We start from the raw sequence: 17,299 nt of genomic DNA on the forward strand, positions 1-17,299 counted from the left end.
CACAGCCTGGGAAGGGGCACCGCCGTCCCTGCACAGGGACCCCCCGAAGCATCACCGGGCTCAGCCACACCGTCCTCCCTGGTCCAGCTCGTGGGACCCTCGCGGGCGCAGGGCCGGCGCTGGCATCAGCTTGCCTCTCGCCTCACTTCTTCATACTAAATGTAGCCCAAACTCCAGGCAATCGTTCAGGGATGGATCTGCTGCAGCAGTGCCGGCATCCCTGGTGCTTCTCCAGGCCAGGCGTGAGCTGGTCGGGGACCGGCGTCCAGTGGAGCCTGTGCACCCTCCAAGAGGCCTCTGGCAGGGTGAGAGTGTCCCCTCTCCAAGGGCTGCCCCTCACCGACCCGTCTGGGCCCCAGGCTGTTGCAGGCAGTACATGTGCACACCCATCCGAGCACACGCGTGCACACTCGCAGATGGGCACGTGTGCATCTACACGCACGCACACACAGACGCCTGTGTGCACGCGCCGTGCTGCGTTGCCCCTTCCCTCCTCCGCCCTTTGGCCTCGCCTGCGTCTCCGCACTCCCCCGTCCCCTTGGCTGCACTAGAGACACCGTGGCACCGGCCCGGTGCAGCTCCCCAGCCCGTGGGCACCGCTGGGGGCCGGGACTGGCAGCGCAGAGGCGGGGGCTCAGCCGGAGGCGGTGGCGGCAGGAGCCTGCCGCTCCCGAGGCACGGCTGCGGTTTGGCTGAGCACCTCGCATCCGGCTCGGAGCCTGGCTTTCCACTGCCCCCTCGTCCTCCCCTTGCAAACGGCGCGGGGCTAATTTTGGTTATCTTCTCCGGGCCATATGAATTCTATTAATATGAAAGTAATGAGGTAATTACTGTGATTTGGAGAAATGGCTGGGGAATTGCTTTGGATAGGATTTCACCAGCCAAGAGGGCAAATTCAAACCGCTGTTTGGAAAGGAGCAAAGGGCTGTTCTGGACGGGGCGCTCTGCGGTGACCGGGGAGTGGTGGCTGCCGGCCCCGATGCCGCGAGTCCTGCTCAGGCTGCCCGTCTCCTGGGGGTCCGCGCTGCCCTCCCTGGGGTCTCTTCTCCTGGGGCAGCCGCTGGGGTTGGCAGGCTCCTTGGGAAGCATTGTGGACTGCAAGGGGAAGCCCGCGGCCAGCGGCGAAGAGCAGCAGCCCTTTCTTGCCCCGGGTAGCAGCGTGGCCCGGGGCAGACCCTTGGGTCTGGCAGCCTGAGGAGGGACAGCTGATGTTCACGGCCGCTCTGTGCTAGCTACACAGCCCCCGGACCTGAGGAGCTGGAGCTCTCCCAGGTCCAGCAGCCCTTTCCTGACCATCCAAAATACCTGGCAGAGCTCCCAGCTGGCTGTGTCCCAGGGAGCCCTGAGTTTGCCAGGGGAAGGAGGCTTGACTGTCACCAAGATTGACAGGAAACCAGCCAGAGACAAGATGTCCATCTCTGGCCCTGGTCCTGCTGCTGGGATAGGCAGCTGAGAAGACCACTGGGAAGGGGGAAATAGCAGAGGCCGTGTACATACACAAGTCCTCCCACCAAACAAGCTCCAGTTAACTTGTCAGGCCACAAAAAAGAGCTTTGTACTGCCAGGTGGAAGGGGGCACTCGGGAAGGAAGAGCTCAGCCCACGGCAAAGTGGGGGACGGGGGGAGGCATTTGGGACCTCTGTGTCAGTTCCTGGACAGACACACCAAGAAGGAGGGTAAGGATGTGGGCTCCTAACCAGTGCTGTGTTGCCTTGGGACCATGTCCCTCCCACCCAGGGAAGAAGAAGTGACAACCCCAATGAAGAGAAACGCCCGTCCTGTTTCCCTTCCCGGCGTGGAGGCTGTTGGGGTACGCGCAGGTGAAAACAAGCAGAACCTGGCGCCAAGGCAGCAGAAGGCTGGGTCCCATTGGGCTACTGGGAGGGGAAGCAGGGATGGTTGACACCACAGCAGCAGTGACGAGGGTCCCTGGGCACGGCGGGGCAGGGAGACAAGCGGGCCCCGTGACGCCCGAGATCGGGAGCTCCTCCGGCAGGTTTGAAGGCGGGAGTGTGTGCACAGCTAGGAGTAAAAATAACTCTTGTTGCAGAGCAGGAGTAGCATGGACATCTACCAATCAGGTAGGGAGCGTGAGATGCAACCCCAGCTGGTATCAAAGGAATTTGCTAAGAAACTTGCTGTCCCAGTGAGGACAGCTTTGCGGAGCCCTCGAGAGCCGGGGCCATGTGGCCGAGCAGGCAGCCAGAGCATGCAGAGGAGGGACATGGGGCTCAGCACCACCCTGTGAAAACCAGGGCTGGGCTAGCTGAGGGCTGGAGGGGCTGGGCTGTCAGTTCAGTGGGAAGGAGCTCCCAAAGCCCTCTTCAGAGACTCTCTCAGCCTAGATAACCAACAGGGAAGCGGTCAGTGGTCAGCCTGGTGAAGCGTGTCCCCTGTCCCCGTGGGGTGCTGCTCCAGGACTCAAGGGCACAACGCCGTGCCTGCAAGATGGACCAGAGGGGAGCCATGGCCCCATCCCTCTCTGTGCTGCCAGCTGTTGCGCCGGGGCAGAGGGCAGGGAGAGGAGCCCGGGGCTGCAGCGGGCACTTGCAGCTCTGAACATGGAGCTGCTCCCGCCTCCTCCGCGGAAGGGGTGGGGGTGCTTGGGGCCCAGCTTCGGTGCCCTCTGGAGAGAGGCGCAGCCTCTGTCCAGGGAGCCAGCTCTGACAGGGCTCCTGTCCCCTTCTCCAGGCTGTGGGACACCCAAGCCCATGCCCCGTGCTTCAGCTCTAGGTCCAAAAACCCACAAGCACACCCAGCCCCAAGAGGCTGGGTGCACCCCTGCTTGCACCCACCAGGCTGCCAGGTCAGGGCTGATGTTACAGTTTGTGAGTTACATTTGCAGGTTCTCAGCTGGCTGTAAAGCACCCATGCTCCCCTCTGGCTACAGACAGGGTGGGTAGCCAAGCAGAAGCTTGGTCTCTAGTCTGTGGCACCCAGTGGGCCGGGTCAGGCCATGCTGGGCCTGGCAGCCCTCGGGCGGGGTGTGCAGAAGATGCCCAGCATTGCACACGGTGCTGAAGCCGAACACCCCCCCGCACACAACAGGCCTCCACTTGCTGTAGAATAGCTCTTTGCTGGCACCTGCTGTCAGCTTTAAATTATGCATTTGCCTTTTCCCACAGTGCATCAGCAGCAAGAGGTCAATCCAGCAGCACCTGGTGTGGCAAGAGCAAGGGCAGTGCATCTGGGGCTTCCCTCAGCTGCTCTGCACCCCAGGACCACGGCTTGGCCCCAGCTCTGCAGCTGTGCCTGTGCCCGGAGGACGATGCTGCCGGGCTGGGATGCATCCTGCCATCCCACAGTACCCCAACAGGATGAGAAGAGCAGACGTGGTGACAGTAACCAGGGCCAGCTGACACTTTGGCGGTTGCCAGCACGGCCATAGCGACGAGGCAGGTCATGGGCAAGGCAAGGGCAGGATCAAGGAGGTCGTGCACAGCTCCCCCCCCCCGCCGCGTAGCTCAGGCAAGGTCCGTGGGGAAGGGTCAGAGATTAAATGAGGCTCTGGAGCCTGTGGGAGGAGGATGCATTGGTGGAGACACCCCGGAGGCATCCCACAGCTGTTTCTCACACCCTTAGCAGTTTCTGCAGCAGCCTGCCCCGCGCTTACCCAGCGTGCCGTACCGGAGCAGACCCTGGGCACCGGGCACCACGACTGCTGCAGGGGGAAGCTGCAGCGCCTCATGGTTATGGGCTCACCAGAGCAGCTACAGCCTGGGGTCACTAGTCCAGATTTGCTCCGCAGCATTTCTCCAGACGAACCCTGACACAAATAACTTGATCCAGAGCTACTCCTCACCCCACACGTGGGAAGGAGAAATGGTCCCTTGGAGGGTGGGTCAGCACCAGCAAGCCCACCAGCCACGACACAACAGCAGCAGCTATTGAGGCACCATCAGCAGCACCCTGCCAGAGCCATAGCCCAGCTTGTGCCTGAGCATGGGCCAAACACCTGCTGGAAAGGTGAACCCCAAGGCAAAATTTAATTTACAAAACTGACGCTGAAGGGTCTTTTCTTCCAGATGCGGAGGAGCATCCTTCAGGGCCCATAAACAACCTTTTCCTAGGACATGAGGGTCTTCCTGTCCGTCCTGTCCCCCTGCTCTGAGAAGCCCCACGTTGGCGACAGAAGACTTTTCCTCCAGTGTTTCCCACTGGGTCTGGGAACTAAATATTGCAGCCAGCTGCTCTAATACTTCTGCTCTCTTAAAGCTTCAAGTAACATCCATCAAGATCTCCTCTCGCTCCAGGACATTTCCCACGGGCATCCCGGCTGCATGCAGAAGCCAGGAAGGCAGCTGGCCTGCCCATGCATCACCCAGTGCTGGCCTGTCCTCCCCCGGGGGCTCGGGTAAGAGGGTGGGTAACTGGCACAAGGGGGGCTGCAGGCAGCAGCAGATCACTCCAGGCCCATGGGGACAGGGTGGCTCGCTCGTGGGGGCGAGGAGGCTGGGCTGAGCAGGGCAGGGTATTGGGGTGGCGGCTTTCAGCCTGCAGCTTTTTTTTTTCTTTTTTTTTTTTTGCAGGTCTCTCCGCCGGCCAGACTGCCAGTGGCTCTGCATTTGCAAGGCAGGAGGATTTTGCCTTTCCCCTGGCCCAGCCTGCAAGCACGCGTGGCCATTTGCCTCTCCCCTCTGCACTCACAGCCCACTCCAGGGCTAGCGCAATGTCCCTAGCAGACATGTGAGGCGCAATAGATGCTGGGCCTGGAGCAGACAGGAACAGGGCTAGGGTGGGAGGGTTTTGCTACGTCTAAACAAAGCATCTCTGAGGTCAAACACCTTGGCAGGCAGCATGCGCCCTGGCACCTGCCAGTCTTAGAGAAGGAGGCCGCCTGTGCCCATGGGAAAGGCCACGTCACCGGTGTTTGCCAGCAGATAACGCCCCCGAGCCAGCGAGCACCCGCGTGTTGCCTGTGCAGCTGGGAAGCGTGATTTCAGTGCCTGCGCTTCTTGCAGGGCCATGCCCATTTTGACTGCCCATGAGCTCGGAAGTGCCAGGGCTTGAAACACCGGGGTTCAGATCCTGCCCTGCTGTGTTTGTCCTGACTTCTGCACTTCTGTCTTGACTTCAGCATCAGGCTGAGCTGGGCTGGGAGGAGGACCCAGGCCAGGAGCAGAGCTGCACTGACGCTCCCTGCCTGAGTTATTGCTCTCAGCCAGTGGAAAACATACTCTCTTTGCTGGGTCTGGAGCTGTCCCATGTCTGCAAGGTTGCTCCCAGCTGCAGCAGCCTCCAGGAGCCAGGAGAAATGAGGGCAGCTGTGGCTTCGCCTTCAGCCAGCTGCTGAGAGCCGAGGGGCTGCTGCGAATAACGCGTCTGTGCTGCCAGCCCAGGGTGATCGTCGCTGTGGGACAGCCGGGCTGCTCTCCCCGGGGAGGCACTGCCCAGGCAGCAAAGGGGAGTGGGCCAAGCCCTGGCTGCGGTGGCACAGACCCTTCAGCATCCCGCACCCAGCCAGGACCTGCATCACCTCGCTCTGTGTCTCAGTTTCTCCACGAGCACGGTGTGGGTGGGCGGCTCCTGGCCAGAGGGGAATGCTGCACCCATGGGAGCTGCGCCCACGGGAGCCAGGGGATGAGCAAAATCATCCGCTAATGTCTCCAGGAGGCAGTTCCCAGCCCAGCTCTAGACTCTGTGCCATCCAAGGGTACCTCTCCTCACCTCTCTGTGCTAAAGTTAAAGCTAGGACCCCACCACAACACTGGGCTCCAGAGAGCCGTTTCCGAACAAAGAGGAGCGTTTCTCCCGGCAGAGAGGCAGACGGCCCTCAGCATAGCTGGAGAAGCCGTAAGCACCTGCGAGCAGTGTTTAAACAGAGGAGGCAGCCAGTGCTTTTTTCGGCTAGGTTTAACCCCTTTGCACCAGGGCCTTGTCTCAAGGGACTGCCACGTGCTGGGGGAGCTGGAGCGGCAAGTTGGCCCTGGGCTGCTCAGGCAAAACTGGGGCTGCTCCCTGTGCGGGCTGGGGGCTGCTCCCTGCCTCCCACTGCTAGCGAGGGCATTTGCCCTGAGCCCATGCGTCTCCGAGGCCGTGCTGGGCAGGGCCTGGCAGGAAAGCAACAGCACTATCGTTTGCAAGATGCTGATTAGCCACAACACTGGGGTCTCACGCCCATTCCCCAAGAGGCCAGCGGGGCTAATCAACCCAGCATAAATTGCAGACATGACAGTAGATTTTACAGTCTGCAATTCATGTGCTGACTTTTATGTTTAACTTATGTCAACTACATCACCCGAGGGGCTGATTGAAGTCCTTGCCGTTGATGTCACTTGGTTGTAGAGCAGATGTATAGCATGCAGTAAATATTTGGGTTTAATGTGTAAAGTTTCACTGATGTGCAGGCCAAGAAATAGTCTTCCAGAAGATTAACAGCTTCACTTAAGCAAAGAGTAACTGTTAGAATTGCTGGATTTCATAGTCAGTGATTCACTGGCAGAAAGGATGGGATGGACTCCAGCACAGGTATGTCGCAGCACTCAACTCTTGCCTTTCCCAAAGCGGTTTTACTGCCCAAGGGCTACTTTTTCCCATCCTGTCCCTTGTTCTTCATTAGAAATTATCCTACCTTGATAGCCTAAGTCCTGCAGTGTGGTAGCAAAAGTCTTTGCACACCAGGAGAGTCCAGGTGACTGTGACTTTCTTGTAGGGATGTTGTAAGAGGAGAACCCAGACTGAGAAGGAAGAAACTTTGCAAGAACAAATTACATCCTAGAGCAAAGAGAAAGTGCTGTCAAGTTAAGAGAGAGAGAGATTTCAGTGATTTTAAGATCAGGCAATACCATTTCGCTGCATCTCCTGTATAACAAAGGATGAATCAGTCAGTCAACCATATATTGCACATCTGAATCTCTTCAGCCATTTCCCTCTCCATCCATTTCAGCATTTTCCCAGGGCTTAGCCCTGCACCGTAGGGATGGTGACATGCCCACCGATGCCAGGTCGGGCAGACCGGGCTTGCAATACGCATCGGTGTAATCCTGGGGACGGCGTGCCACCAGCCTTGCTCGTCCTCTGCAACAGCCCAGTCTCCGTAAGGAAGGGGCTGCTAATCAGAGGGGGCGCAAGCAAGCGGGATCAGTGATGGGAAAGGTGGTGACTGATGCTGCTCTCTCCCCCTCCTCGCTCTGCCAGGACCCTCATGTAAAGCCACACCAGGTTTGGGGAGCTCTGGCTGAGAAGCCTGGCAGCAAATGCCCAGCACAGCTGGGGCTGGATCCCTCCTGGGGTGTACGTCTGTCTGTGTGTCTGTGTGTCCGCATCCTCTGTGCCCAGCTCATTCCCACCCCTGGCCCCGCTGCTGCCGACAGCCCCCGGCAGCCCCTCGGCCGCCCTCCCTGATTCCCGCGGAGCTGCCTGGGGAGAGCTGGCGGTGCCTCTGCACAGCAGCCCTCACCTGGGCGCTGAGCACTAATTAGTGCCTGAATAGACACAGCACCGCAGGAAGCCCGATGGATTGTTATCCGGATGCTTGCAGCCTGGGAATCTTGTTCCACACTCTGAACGTGAGCTCTTAAGGTCTTTTATTTTTTCAGAAGGGATCAATTTAATTAATGCAACTAACAAAACGTCTAACTGCGCTCTGTAAGTAGACCTGCAGGCTTTGTCACAGCTCCTGTCTATGCCAAGAAATGAGTCTAATAATAGCTGCTTAACGATGAAGTTCAGGGGACCAGAGAGATTATGCAGAGAAAATGCCAGGACAGGCTCAAGCAGGGGATGGAAATCAGCTGTGAAAGTAGCATCAGAAGGTCTCAACAGGACTCTGAGAGACTGCTGCTGGAAGGAGCTCCTCAGCAGCCCCAGATACGGCTTTTATCGAACAGGAGAGACACACAGCTCAACAAAACCCGGTTTGCGAAAGGCTAAGGAGCCCATTAGCTACCAGCAAGCAGTCTTTGGCTTTGCTGCCGCAGGAGGGTAACGTGGTCGTACACGCGCGCATGTGTGGGCTGTGGGAAGGGGCCAGTAGATCATCCTAAGCCATACAGCTTACGGATTTTACGTGTGGCCCAGCTGTCCCACACGGGAATCTGGACAGTTGCTTCAGAAATGCTGGAAATCAGTGTGCTATACAGGCACACAGTCACACGTGCTCGCTGAAAGGTAAAACACACACAGCCACAGCAGCAGAGCAGCGTCTCAGCACCCAGCCTGCAGCTTCTCTCGCTCCTGGTCCTCTTCCCCTTCACACTGGTTTTGCTGTCGGTGAGGAGCTCCAAGCTGGGCCTCTGCCACTGACGCACGAACGCTTCTCTGTTTCTGTGAATCAGATTTTTTCAAACAACCCCCTACTCCAGTTCATCAAAAAAGTCCTGACTAAGGATGCTGACCTGCCTGGAAGCGCGCAACTCACTTGCACGTGCCAGGCAGCCCAGACTCAGGCCCCACCCAGGCCCCTGGCCCAGAGCCAAGGCATGAGTCAATCAAGCTCCCGGCCGTTTGTCCTTCCTGCAGGACATCGCGGCAGTTATTCCCACGACGTCTCGCCGTGTGTCAAATAGAGCTGCAGGCCGGGACGCCTCCAGCACTGGGTGCTTCTCCCATAGCTCACCACATGCCTGGGACACGCATGGGGGTCCTAGAAATGCGGGTGTCTCCTGCCTGAGAAAGGATGGGCTTCGGAGCATGCCCAGGGGGGAGCATGCCATCCCAAAAGCGTGAACCCCCCGCAGAGCATCCCGGCGTATCCGTCCTCCCAGTACTGCAGCACCTCTCACCTGACCCCAGCCACACTGAGGAGACACCAAACGATCTGAGTCTTCGGAGATTAAAACCCAGACCCTGAACGCTGTGTCAATCTACCTGCTGCTCCCTCTCGATACCCTGCTGACCTACCCAACACCCAAGCTGGGCCTCCAGAGTTAGGACCCACATGATGGGTCCTACCGTATCATTTCCTCAGGCCCTTTGAAGAACGGAGGGCCCTGGTTGGGGAGGTACAGTGGGGCTTCCCTCAGCTGCTCTGCACCCCAGGACCACGGCTTGGCCCCAGCTCTGCAGCTGTGCCTGTGCCGGGAGGACGATGCTGCCGGGCTGGGATGCATCCTGCCATCCCACAGTACCCCAACAGGATGAGAAGAGCAGATGTGGTTGTTAAAGAATAGCGAACTGAAACTGTCTAGAGGTAGCCGCTTAGCACAACTTCTATAAGACTTGCTTAGCATGAGTAGCTAAATTTGCTGAAGCCTTAGGCTGCACTTAGATAAAATAATGAACTTTTACTTAGTCCAGTAAGAAAAGGGCCTCAGAGCTGGTTCAAGCTAGGAAGATAAGGAAGTTACAAGCAGTCTGCATTCCTGCCTCTCACACCCCGAAAGGGAGGGTGTCTGCAGGAATGTATCTCACACCCCGAAAGGGAGGGTGTCAAGGCTTTGAAAGAAGACCAGCGCAGGGCATTAGGACCTTGAGGGACAAAGCCTCAGCTCACTGCTGGGGCAGTGTTAATTGTTATGATTTAGAATCACGTCCTCCTCAGGACCTTAAGACACAACAGTAAGACCCAACAAAAACAGAGGTACAACCGTCATCAGAGACCGCAAAAAACAAAAATAAGGAGAAAAACAGCTTACCTCAGAATGACGATGAGACCCAATGAGGAGCAGGAGACCCCAGGCCAAAAAATTACTATTGGTCTAACTATCGCGTGAGGGGTGGGAAATGTAAGTTGAAAAAACTGTAATTGCCCAGGATTTGTTTATGTTAGGGTCCCTCTTAGGAGGCACCCAGCTCGAGCTGTAATTATGGCACGCGCGTGATTAAAATTTAATTTGTTTTGATTTGGCTCTGAACTTTACTTGCGGGAACCTAGGGTCGAGCCCTGTTATGGTGGCCGACAAGCCTAATTTCCATAACAGTTTGGCACCCCAGATGGGACCCTAGGCGACCACTGTCGGGGTCTCTCGTCTCCAAACGATCATCTGGTGCCATCGGGTGAGTTCACCTGGGATCTTTGGCACCGAGAGGCACCGAGAAGGTGAGTCTTAAACTCCCGCCTAAATTCTAAATTCTGGTCTGGTAACAGTGCACTGTAAGGGGTAGGCAGGCTGATCACCGTAAGGCGTACCAGGCAGGGGGGTACACGGGCTGGCCACTGTAAGGCGTACCAGGGGGACGGGTGCGAGTCCCATCCCCAGGGTTTGAGTGGGTTGTAAGTCCCAGCTCGGTCCAGCCGGAGCAGGGATGCACAGCCTGATCAGCATAAGGCGCACTGCAAGACTGTAAGACAGAAGTCTAGAGTCACTGAGACTGGTGTGAGCGTGAACAGTACTCTGTGTGTGTGTGTGTGTGTGTGTGTGTGTGTGTGTGTAGCCTGGGAACCGACCGGGGCACCCGTCGGCTGAGGAAGCCGCCCGCTGCGCAGGGACAGCAGTCCTAGCAGTTAAAGACTCGGGGGGTGGGAGTGCGGTTCCCAGAGAGTGAGAGAAAGAGAGTGTGATCGCACCAGCTACAGGGGCTGGTGTTACTGGTAAGGAAGTGCGCTGCCTGACTTGCTTAAGACGCACTTTTCAGAAACTCAGTATGGGGAATAATTTCGGCATAGAAAAGGGGACGCCCTTAGCCGAAATTTTGGAAAACTGGAGTACCAAAAAAATCTAAGGAAAAAAGGTTGATCCAGCTGTGTCAGGAGGATTGCCCATTCCTGACAAAGGAGGGAAACCCAGCAGAACGGTGGCCACCGCAAGGGACTTTTGATCAGCAGGAACTAACTTCCTTGTGAAATCGTCTAGAAGACAGGTTTCCAAGTCTAATGGATTACTGGTATGTTTGGGATAACTGGGCATGGGCACGGAAGCATTTGAGCCAGGAGGGAGGGAGGAAAGAAACCTGCCGAAGGTAACACTTGTGCTAGCAGATACTAGTACCCCGGACTGTGCTCCAAAAGTTTCTGCTCCACCTTATATGCCTGATGATCTCTCTGTCATTACTTCTTCTCCTCCTCCCTCTCCCTCTACTCCACCGGCTGCCGGACTCTATCCTATGATCCCCAACGTGCTGACTAACCCTGCCGCTTTACAGCCAGGGGGAAAGGGAGGGGCCAGTCCCCCCCTCCTGTGCTGTGGGTATTTACTAATCAACCCCGGGACCCTGGCGATCTCGCCTTATGGGGGGGGGGGGGTAAAATGCAGAGATTAAGAAAGGATGCAGAGCGATGTGTCCAGTTATTTTCTAATATATGCACTGGGCACAACCCAAACTGGAGTGATACCCAAATTCTTTTGAGGGAATTATTTCAACCAAAAGAATGGGATAAGATAATTAAAGATGTGGAAGAAGCGCAGCAAGCCGGGGGAATAGAAACCTCTGGCTAGCAAATGATCCAAATTGGGATTGTAATAATGCAGGAGATAGAGCTGTGTGTCAAACAGGACTTTGAAATTTAGCAGAAGTAATTAGAGCATGCAGAGAGTTAGGAGTAAATTGGATTGAAGTGCAAGAATGCGGACAGTGATTAGATGAACACCCCCACGACTATGGGGACTTCTGTGGTAAGCCCTGCTAAAATATGGAGGAATGACCCCACAAAACTTCAACGATGCTCTCGCAATTAGTGTTTTTATAGATCAAGCAGCCCCTGATACACAAAAGTATTTTAAAGAGCATATGCCAGGCTGGCAAGGGGAGGGGGCGCGGCAGAACCAGAGGAGGTAGATGGAATCAAAGTGAACGTGGTGTACAATTGAGAGTTAATGATGTTTGTCATTATTGCGGGGAACAAGGGCACTGGAAGCAGGAATGCCCAGTGAGGCCCCGTGTACTTGGGAATAGAGGGGCCAGCATGAGAAAATCAAACACTAAGAATGAGACCAGGCAATTCCCAGTCAGCCCACAATGACAGGAGATAGGAGACTCAGAAAATACTGTGGAAATTGGGGTAAATTTATGGGATATAGATTTGAATTTTGAGGGGCAGACAATGGCAAATATAGAAGGTTTAGAAGTTCCCTTTCTAGTAGATACTGGAGCCACCCTTTCCCTTTTAAATTTTGAGCCTAAAGGATGCAAGTCATCAGACAAAATAGTGATGCAAGGAGTGATGGGAAAAGGTGAACGAATGTTATCTAAGCCCTTATTGCTCACTATTGGGGGTAAAACAGTGTGGGGACGTTTTATAATTTCCACAGACTCGCCCTCTTGCCTCTTAGGGAGAGATCTCCTGCAAGCCTTGGATACGCAGATCTGTTTACAGCTGGAAGGGATACAATTAATAATTATGGGCTCATGTGTTCTGGCTAAGACACCAGAACCAGAGTCGACTAATCTGCAAATTCCAACAAGTTTAGAATCAGTTTCTAAAAAGTTATGAAGCTCTTCAGGAATGGATGTGGAACTACTGAAATCAGCTAGTCCAGTCTCGATAAAAACAAAGGGGGGATTGCCTCCTGCAGTTAAACAATACCCTATCCCAAAGGAAGCAGAGAAGAGTATCCAAAAACAAATCAATCATTCTTTGAAACTGGGTATCCTTAGAGTCTGTGAATCTCTGTACAACACTCCGATTCTGCCGGTTAAAAAGAACAGGCAAGATTCTGATGGTGATCCGGAGTATCGGTTTGTACAAGACTTAAGGGCTATAATCCAACATGTAGTTGCTCCACATTCAGTAGTTCCCGACCCCTCAACCATTTTACTACAAATACCTCATTGGGCAACTTATTTTACTGTGATTGACCTAACAGCAGCCTTTTTTAGTATACTGAGAGCTGAAGACAGCCAAGATCTCTTTGCTTTCACTTAGAAGGGACAACAATTAACTTGGACGAGGCTGCCACAGGGATTTACTGGGTCTCCGACTATTTTTTCGCGTACACTCAAAAATGACCCAAGCAGCAAAAACAGGTAAGAACCTGCGGGTAAATATCTATACCGATTCTAAATATGCATTTGGAGTATGTCACGCAACAGGGATGTGATGGAAAGAACGAGGATTCTTTTCGTCATCAGGAAAGAAATTAGCTAATGGAGAAGAAATACGTAATTTGCTGGAAGCAGTTCAACTGCCCAAAGAAATTGCTGTAATATACTGCCCAGCCCATACTAAAGACACTACAGAAATTAGCAGAGAAAATGCTTTAGCCGACGCTGCTGCAAAAGCTGCAGCTCGACAGCCTCTGAAAGAATGTATGGGGGCAGTTCCAAGGATGGACCAGAGTGAGTGGCCAAACTTAATAGACCCCAAAACTATGTATGAAAAAGACTGCTCAGTGGAAGAGAAAAAACAGTGGGAGCAGTGGGAAGCAAAACAAAGTGATGATGGAATATGGACAATTGGAGGAAAACCAATTCTACCAAAAAAAATATTTAATTACTATAGCTAGGTGGTTTCACGATAAAGCTCATGGGAGAGCCGAGGCAATAGCTAAGCAGGTACAGAAAGTATGGGCTGCTCCAGGAATTTATGCAGCTGCTAAAAGAATAACAAATAGCTGCCCGACCTGCCAGAAGTTTTCAAATAACAAGCCAAGCTCAGATTTAGGGGAGGCGACCATGGGCTGACTTCCCTTTCCAAAAGCTGCAAATAGATGATGCGGATATGCCATCCGCCAATGGGTGCAAATACTTGTTAGTGATAGTAGATCAGTTATCAGGCTGGGTAGAAGCTTTCCCAACAAGAAAGGCCGACACAGGGGGAGTGGTAAAAGCCTTACTGAAAGAACTCATACCTAGGTATGGGGTCCCAGAAGCCATTGATTCAGATAGGGGTGCCCATTTCACGGCCAGCATAATCACTCAGTTATATAAATCATTAGGAATAAAAAGAAACCTATGTACCCCTTATCACCCACAATCTTCAGGACAAGTAGAAAGAATGAATAGAACATTAAAAGAAAAAATAGCAAGAATATGCACACGTGCTAGCCTAAAATGGCCAGAAGCATTAAACTTAGCTCTATGGCATGTTTGAAATGTCCCATGGCAACCCATAGGACTAACACCAGCAGAAATTCTCTTCGGGAGACATTTAGCTGTACTAGGGACTTATTATTCCAGCTAAGACCAGCCTGTTAGACAGAGATGAACGACTAACCCAGTATGTTCTAAGTATGCAAAAAGGTTTGAAAATCTTAAAAAAAAAAATGTATATATATATATATGCTCAATGATATCAATCCACACCACCTGACATACAAGTGCTTGGTATACAGCCTGGGGATGAAGTTTTAGTTAAAGTATTTTCACAAAAATCCAAGTTAAAACCTAAATGGAACAGGCCATATACTGTCATACTATGTTCTTCTTTTGCTGCTAAAGTTGAACTGTACTTGTATATGTTAAAAAAGGATGTGTATGTGTAAGAACACTTTGTAATCTTATATTCATAGATAACATTGCTGTAGATACAAGTCATCACTCAAATATTTGTATTTGTAACTTTACCCAAGATTATGGGATGCGACTTTAATTATTCAGCTCCTATTAGATCTTATCAATTGTTACAATCTACTCATACATTAATTCAAAATTTACTACCTACCCCCATTGGGATGAATCTCACCCTGGTAAAGAAACTACTATAACATGATGATTTGCGTTGACTGCTAGAACGCATCCGAAACAGTGGACAGAAAACTCTAATCACCATTCGTCATGATGCGGAAGAGATACACCACGTCTCGGAAAGGATAAAAAGGGACGGAGAACATCATGGCTGGGAAACTCTTCTAGGGTGGTCACCAACTACAACAGCGTTTATAATCATGTGTTGCACCCAGTAGTAGTTGTGCTAACTTTAACTGTGTTATGCCTATTGCTTACGATCATATCATGCATAAGATTATGGAACGTGATAGTACGCCTTGCAAGGCTTTGAGAACTCTGTTTAAAGTATTAGCAGGGATGCTTCATAAAAACAAAGGGGGGAACTGTTAAAGAATAGCAAACTGAAACTGTCTAGAGGTAGCTGCTTAGCACAACTTCTATAACATTTGCTTAGCATGAGTAGCTAAATTTGCTGAAGCCTTAGGCCGCACTTAGATAAAATAATGAACTTTTACTTAGTCCAGTAAGAAAAGGGCCTCAGAGCTGGTTCAAGCTAGGAAGATAAGGAAGTTACAAGCAGTCTGCATTCCTGCCTCTCACACCCCGAAAGGGAGGGTGTCTGCAGGAATGTATCTCACACCCCGAAAGGGAGGGTGTGAAGGCTTTGAAAGAAGACCAGCGCAGGGCATTAGGACCTTGAGGGACAAAGCCTCAGCTCACTGCTGGGGCAGTGTTAATTGTTATGATTTAGAATCACGTCCTCCTCAGGACCTTAAGACACAACAGTAAGACCCAATAAAAACAGAGGTACAACCGTCATCAGAGACCGCAAAAAACAAAAATAAGGAGAAAAACAGCTTACCTCAGAATGATGATGAGACCCAATGAGGAGCAGGAGACCCCAGGCCAAAAAATTACTATTGGTCTAACTATCACGTGAGGGGTGGGAAATGTAAGTTGAAAAAACTGTAATTGCCCAGGATTTGTTTATGTTAGGGTCCCTCTTAGGAGGCACCCAGCTCGAGCTGTAATTATGGCACGCGCGTGATTAAAATTTAATTTGTTTTGATTTGGCTCTGAACTTTACTTGCGGGAACCTAGGGTCGAGCCCTGTTATGGTGGCCGACAAGCCTAATTTCCATAACAGTGGTGACAGTAACCAGGGCCAGCTGACACTTTGGCAGTTGCCAGCAAGCCCATAGCGACGAGGCAGGTCACGGGCAAGCCAGGAAATCAGGTGGGCAAGGCAAGGGCAGAATCAGCAAGGTCGGGCACAGGCCCCCTGTGGCGTAGCTCAGGCAAGGTCCGTGGGGAAGGGTCAGAGATTAAATGAGGCTCCGGAGCCTGTGGGCGCAGGATGTGTTGGTGGAGACACCCCGGAGGCATCCCGCAGCTCTTTCTCATTTGGGTGCTTTGAGAATAAAGCCCTTCCACCAGGAAGCTAGAGGAGTGAACTAAGTATGGGGCAGGGGGCAGTGATGGTGAGGCAGGAAAGGCTCAGGATAAAGAGAAGAAAGTCTTCTGAACCCTATCAGTGGGTACCCCTAAACCATGTCAGAGCATGACAGCTGCTATCTTCTGAGATGTAGGGGGATGCTGATGTCATACCTGCAAAAATCTTCTGCTCTCTTTCAAGTCAGAGTCATTGTCTTCTTCAGAGGCTCCTGAAGAGAGGGATGTTCTTGTCTCAGGACAGAGACACAGCTGTCTAGAAGAATCCTCTGTACTGCCTTCTGCAAGAAGAAACAACCAGCCACCAATGAGTAACTTCTAAGCCTGCAGTTCTACCTTGGCAAGAGGGTATAGAAAGCTAAGCGAGACATCATCCCTCAGCTAGAAAGTCTTCCTGTTGTGAGTATGACTGATGCTCATCACTTGCTTAGAGACATTACCCTTTGGAAACCTCCTCTGTCTGCTGTTTAATCTTGTCGTGAACTCTGGTCAGCACACAGGCTCCAGCCCTCCCCACTGTTTCCCCTCAGGTGCTGTGACGGGGGCCAGCAAAGCAGCCATGGCTCTGTTAGGCTAGAGCTCTTCTCTTGGAGCCTCCTGTAAAAGACTTCTGAACTAGAGGAAAGGGGAGGTTTGAGAAGGAAGGAGAGCACTGCCTGCAGTCCTGGGAGGGAAGACAGAGGCTTCGGGCACTGCAGTCCAGACGTGTATATACCTTGGTTTTCAGTGTCTTGGTCCTCCTGCGATGGCTCACTCAAGCTGTCTTCAGGACTCTGAAGTTCCTGACGAGCAGGCTCTTGGGAGCTCAGCAGCTTGCTGCTGGACAGAGTTTCTTCTTCCTGAAGAGTTAAGAAATGCATTAAAGAATAAGCTTCACGACACAACAAAAACAGGCAGGAATTGTGATTCAGCCCCCAAATTTCTTCATCTTCAGGATTAGGACATGGTGCACACTGGAACAGCTGGCTCCAAGACAAGCTGAATTCCAGACAAATAGAGAGGGCTGAAACAGAGCGCCTGCAGCTCTCTTGCCCAGACCACTCCCTGCTCAGCCACTGTCCTCGTCCCGCTCTGGGCTTCCTGGCTCCAGCGCCCCAAACAGCTTCCAGCTGCCTTTGCCAGGCTCCAAACACTGATTGCACCACTCTAGGCACAACCAGCATCTGCTCGCACAGCAATTTGGCGGTCTTCCGTGGAACGCAAGGCTCCAGCCGGCACCTCGCTGAAGGGCCACGGTCCCGCTCCTAGCGCAAGCATTCCTTGTCCTGTCTCTTACCTGGCCCTCACGTCCCGCTCTGCAGCTCTCCAACTCTCTCGTTGCTCCCACAGCAGCCGCTCTCGCAGGCGAGAAATGTCCATCCCC

The 17,299-nt window shown here is 53.0% G+C and overlaps 1 long non-coding RNA gene across 1 annotated transcript; it reads right to left on the bottom strand.

Moving 5' to 3' along the window:
- Window positions 1-15,464: 15,464 nt before the first annotated feature.
- On the bottom strand, window positions 15,465-16,900 carry LOC135330091 (uncharacterized). The gene is made up of 2 exons (XR_010391847.1): window positions 16,652-16,900; window positions 15,465-16,217 (listed from the first exon to the last, which is right to left on the bottom strand). It is a non-coding gene; the product is annotated as an uncharacterized LOC135330091 (long non-coding RNA).
- Between the last annotated feature and the right edge of the window lie 399 nt (window positions 16,901-17,299).

This window comes from Dromaius novaehollandiae, chromosome 16, assembly GCF_036370855.1.
Source record: "Dromaius novaehollandiae isolate bDroNov1 chromosome 16, bDroNov1.hap1, whole genome shotgun sequence".
In the NCBI taxonomy this organism is placed as follows: domain Eukaryota; kingdom Metazoa; phylum Chordata; class Aves; order Casuariiformes; family Dromaiidae; genus Dromaius; species Dromaius novaehollandiae.